Source organism: Crocodylus porosus, unplaced genomic scaffold, assembly GCF_001723895.1.
Source record: "Crocodylus porosus isolate Cpor-Errol unplaced genomic scaffold, CroPor_comp1, whole genome shotgun sequence".
Classification (NCBI taxonomy): Eukaryota; Metazoa; Chordata; order Crocodylia; family Crocodylidae; genus Crocodylus; species Crocodylus porosus.
Genome location: NW_017728913.1, coordinates 14,716,665 through 14,722,664, shown reverse-complemented (window position 1 = coordinate 14,722,664; position 6,000 = coordinate 14,716,665).

The following is a 6,000-nucleotide window of genomic DNA, read 5'->3' as shown; positions in this document are numbered from 1 at the left end:
CTGTGTCATATACTCACAGTATATCATATAGTCACAATAAATGCATACTAAATGTGTATTATTTTTTTCCCACTTTGATTTTTTTGTACACATGATTTGACAAAAGAGTTCTTAGTTCAGTGCTCAGTGCTTGCCAGGTTGCTGCAGCAGAGCCATTGCAAATGACTGCTTTTTCGTTTCATGTAACTTGATTAAATTATACCCTAAATTATTCTAATAATGTTGCTCCTAACCAGTCCTTAACCTAGTTGTAGTTATCATCACTCTGTCTAGCTTTCTGATCATTCCTCAATACCAGTACTACTCCAATGATACATAGGCATAGACAACTGGAATTCAGGCAATTTAGAGTTTTTAGGTTTCTGCAATTGTAAGCAATGTACACAAAATATTAGTATGACATGCCAGTAAAGAGTACAAGAAAAAGCTGCTAAAATTTGACTGGAAGAAATTGAGGTAAACTACAAAGCCATCACCAAGGGCCTCTCTTCATATGCAGATAAAGGTGTGGTGGAATCTAATGCACAATCCACACAATCACATCTCCTGCCATGCCACATGTACACAGCAAGAGATGTGATTGTGGGATCACAAATCAGATACCATCATACCTGACTGCCAGTGCAGGAGGAACTTGATCCTAGCACTGGCAAGAAGCAAGTTCCTGTGGCTGAGAGCCCCTTCAGTAACAGACTAGAGGATATTTGTGGATAGAACAATGAATTATGAGCCCAAAACAAGAATGAGTCTAGTATGTTGTCACAACTACATACTAGAATGATTCTAGTATGTTGCCAAGGTAAGGAATTTCCTCATAATATAAGGTACAGTCATCATTCTTAGTGCCTATCAGCACCCCTCTAGTTTATCTGTATTTAACTTCTGATCAGGCATGTCACCTGTAACTATTGCTACACAGAGATAATTAAATCATGAGAAGCAGTTGCTTTGTGGCAATGGCTAATGATAGAAAGTGAGAGTGGAAGGATTCAAGGATAATTGTGAAAGCATGATGCCAATAGTACAGCATGATCCTCTCAACAGCTTTGACTAAAAATGTAGAGGGTAACCGTGTGGATGATACCTGATAGAAAATGTTGTATTTTTTTAACATACTGCACCTATATAGTTTACTTGATGTAAACAATTAATGTAGACATGACTAATAAATATAGATAACTGAAAAAACATACATACCTAATCTTATACTGATGCATTTTGAAACCAGTTGCCGAACTGACATGAAAAATTAAGAGAAGTTATCGCTATCTTATTTAATCCTGAGAGTCCATATTTCATGTATCTTTCTCTATAAGTTTTCTATTATATTAAATAAGTAAAATCTATGTATCACTTAAAAAATAGAGATATTTCATTTTTCCAGTAAGTAAACTTCAGGTTCTTATAGAGTTTTGATCAGGGGAGGAATATGCTAAGTTTTTATTGGGGTGTAAGTTGTAGCCATATTGGTCTCAGGACATGGGCAGACAAGGTCCTTTGGGTGAATCTGGTATCTTTTATTAAACCAACTTAGTTGGAAAACATTTTTGAAGCAAGCTTTAGGGTTCAAAAACCCTTTGTCAGGCTAAGGGAGTTTCAGCAGTTGGTGTGTGCTCTTCCCGAATCTCAGTCCTGATCCTCCAAGGAAACTTACAAAACACTTCCCAGAGACGAGCCCATGAACTCCATTTCATCAACCTCCTGGACACTAAAAATCATGGACTAAATATAGACATTGGATTTATGGCACATTATAACCTGCCTGACATCTGACTCCCCAGGTACTTCTCCTCTTTTTATCCCCGTTCTCTCCCCGCTGCCCCTGCCATCCAGCCTGTCTCTCACCCATTGACTCCTCAATCTACATCTTCACTGACTGCCTGTCTTGCATGCACACCAGCCCAGCCTCTGGCTTCTTTACTATTTATTCCATCCAGGAAGAGCACACGCCAGCTGCTGAAACTTCCTCAGCCTGACGAAGGGTTTTTGAACCTGAAAGCTTGTTAAAAAATTGTTTTCCAACTATTTAAGTTGGTCTAATAAAAGATATCAGATTCACCCAAAAAACCTTGTCCGCCTTAAGTTTTTATAAGAATATATATATTTGGAGATCATAGATAATAGAACCTAAGGGTAGATATAAACGTAGGGGGGCTGATTTTTCTCTCAGCTACACTAGGGTAAATCAAGAATAACTATGTTGTAAAGCTAGTATAATTGAGAGGACAGTTAGGCACCATCATCAAAAGCCAGACTACACTCAGTAAATGTGATAATGGGAAAGAAAAGATAGCTTTCAATTACTTTTATGCCCTGGATCTGTGGTTATTAATAAACAAAGCAATATTCTTAATTACAATATAGTACCTCCTGTCTACCTGCTCTTATTCACTGTACTAGGCGTGTTAAAGACCGCATGAAAAAATGTATACATTTGTATAATTTCTACAAGGCACAAGCTTGACTTGAATTTGTCTCCGTCCAACTGTTACAGCAGGGAAAATCAATCTGCAGAGTCAGGTAGCACCCTTGCCCTCTGACCCCGCAACTTCTTCCCCTCTCTGCCCCTTCTCCTACTCCTTACTGTCAGACCCTGCACTGCCCGAGCACATGGAATGAGGGGAAAATTTGAAAACACTGACCTGGAAATAAATGTACCTGTATATAAACAAATTACTACAGGTACACATAAACTTAGTTCACTCATAATTGATGCATTTTTACCTCTTTTGGAAACTACTGCAAGTACTCCATGAACATACTTTTGAGCAGTACTTTTGTACCTACTTATATATAGTACAGACTATGCACAATATCAGTCCACAAACTAAATGGTCATGGTTTACCATATAGTTCATTGGGCTGGGCCCCCCAGAGCCAATAATGTTTCAAGCCATGGTGAACCCACAGCTCAGCACTGCTCAGTATGTGTGTATACTCCAGATAAACCTGCCAAAGGATCCATGTGCTAATCAACTCACCAGTTGTGGCTGGAATCAGGTGTTTCTGTCACACAGAGGATCCTCCAAAAATTTATATGCAAGTGAGGCACAGAGCAACCCGGTCTGGCTTCACCTCTTGGAGGGCTGGGCCACACTAAGCATATGCAAGAGGCTGAGAAATGGGGCAATTGAGGGATTCTGGCTGAATTGTCTGGGGCCACATCTGGTAATGTTTGCCAGACATTCAATACTGGGGAAGAAACAGAAAATATAGTGGCTCAACATGACTTTAAAAAGAGTCAGCACTGAGGAGGACTACAAATGGGCACAAGCATATATTTTATTTTCATGGACCAAACTAAGTTTTCCTCATGGTAGGTTCCCATGTGTTCTCAGCCTCTTGTGGGCTAAGATCAAGTGTAGTTGTTGATCTGCTGCTGCACTAGTGTTACCCAAACCAAGATGGACTTAACTGTCATTGTGTAGTGGAGGGCGCACCCTTGTCCAACATACTGTGGACAGGACACACTATGAGACTCTTGTAATTAGCTTCCCACTGGCCAGCTTCCAGTGGGGGATTTTGGCTACACACCTACTTTATGGTCTCTAGCTTGTTCCTGTGACCTTTGGTTAAGGGCAAGTGAGACTCGGGGGGGCATCCAAACCCCAAGCTTCTGGGCTTGGGCCTGCATGTAGGATGCCTGCCAAAGGATTTGAGAGTATCTGAAGACCCAAGTTGAAAAGTCTGGGATGGAAAACAATTGCTGATTGTAGCACTGCATATGGTATTTGAACAATTGAGTGTTACTCAATCGAGAGGATTCAGAACTGATTTGGCTAATTTGACCTGGAATATGAAAATAGGTTTCTATATGATTTATAGTCATGTTCAGTGTTAGCTGTATTTGGTCATCTTCATAGTTGGTGGGTAGTTGGTAGGAACTTACCAGAATTAAGCTATAAGCAAAGCAGAATTCCAAGGGAATTGGCACATGAAATCACAGGTCTGGAACCAAGTATTAATGTATCAAGACTAGGGAGTTAACAGCAGAATGGGAGAATAACAAATATACTTACCTGTATTTTCAAAGGAAGAAAAATATAGGACTATAGGACTGAAAGCATGACTTCAATAAGAAACAACTTTTGAAGGAAATAATATTTAAGGACATGGAAATAAATAGAAAATGGGATAAATAGAACATGGATTTACCAACTGTAGATCATGCCAGACAAACCTGATTTCTGATGAGGACATTAAGTACCTGGGTTCACTAGTTAATTGTACAATTACTATTGACTGCCAAAGTGATGCAGCCATGAAAAATGCAAATGTAATCCTGGGAGCTAACTACCAGCCAATGCTTTTTCAGTAGAGATACAGAAATATTAGTTCCAAATAGATTCACCTAAAAATGAACACAGTTTTGATCACCCATGTTGAAGAAAAATTAATTAAAATGGGAACAATATAGAAATGGGCTACAAGGCTAGGGTGGTTGAACATTTAGTGCTAAGAAGGAAAATGGAGGCTCATAGTTCAAGAGGAGACTATAAAATGTTATTTTGTTTAATCTAGCAAACAAAGATTGAGAAAGGATGTAATTGCTGCCTGTAAATACAGATGGGGTTAAACACCAGAGAGCAAGAAGAGCTATTGAAACTAAGGGATGATGATAGGAAATATATACACTGGATATGAATAGATTTAGGCTAGACATTTTAAGAAGGTTCCTAACTAGTACAGCAATGAGACCCTGCAACAGTCTTCTAGTCCATCTTTCTGACCAGTGATAACCTTTTACCCATTGGTGTAAAGTAGGGGTAGGCAGCCTTTTGTTGCCCTGGTTTGGAGGCTGTGACCTGGAACCCTGCCACAGGGCTGGGTTGGATCCAGCCTCTTCTTCTTCCTTCATTCCTGTACCTATAATGAAACCAGGTGCAAGATTTGCATAGGTTTCTCCCAAATGTCTTCCTTCATTGTTAAGTATAAGCTCTTCTCTTATATTAACTTCAGTTCCACCTATTTCCCTAGATTCTAGGTCTTTTGATAAGAGTCCTTTTTCTGTGAATGCCACAGAGTGGTTAAACATCTCAAAACTGTCTTTACAGCATTAATCCTTAGCATATCATACCTCTCAAGGGACTATCAGATTTGACAGATTTCTCTATCCCTTCCATTACCCATTTTTCTCTTTTGTACCCCATACTTTTCTTCCTGATTTCTCACCAAAAATGGGCAAAGAATATGAGGAATAACTCTTGGAACTTAATTATCCTATTTCTTTGGCAGTAGTGAGTCTTTCAAAGCCTCCCAACCTGATAAAATCTCAAAAAGTAGGCCTTTCCAAGGGCATAAGAAACTTTTTTTCATCTGTATTGGGCTAATCAGAACCAAGAAATTCTCATGCAATCAGGAACTCCTAATAAAAGAGTCAATTAACAAATGTGCATATTTAATAGAAACAAGTAGACTACGTTTCACAATGAATAATGCTGTTAATGCTTAGTATTAATTTGTGTGTGATCCTATGGCACTAGCCTGAACTTGAAAGAGATCCAAGGTGGAAGCACTTAACCCCTCTCTGAATCTCTCTGAAACAACCAAATTTATAATCAGTGTCATATTGCAAAGCAAACACCATTTTGGTTATATATATATATATGTGATTGATCACTGTATGTTTCTGAATATGCCTTACACAAGTTTGTTTGTAAGCTTTTTTAAAGAGAGTTATCACCTCTCCACAATGCCAAAAACTGCATTCTGTCATGGTAAGAATACGCCATTTCTTTAGCAGTGGACAAAAATATTTTTTGACTGGAAAAGTCTTCTGCCACATTTGGACCTGTTTGTTTCTGCTAGCCACAGGCAGGCTTGAAAATGACAAAAAATAAAATGGTAACCTGCCACTGAAAAGAGCCAGATGAGAAGGCTGTGACATGTAAGTTATGTCTGCATTGAGTTCCCTGTAAATCAGGTCGACATAGCTGAGTTATCTTTAAACAGAATATTTGGGTGTTGCTAACCATGTGGCCCTGGAAACAGACCAGTGTG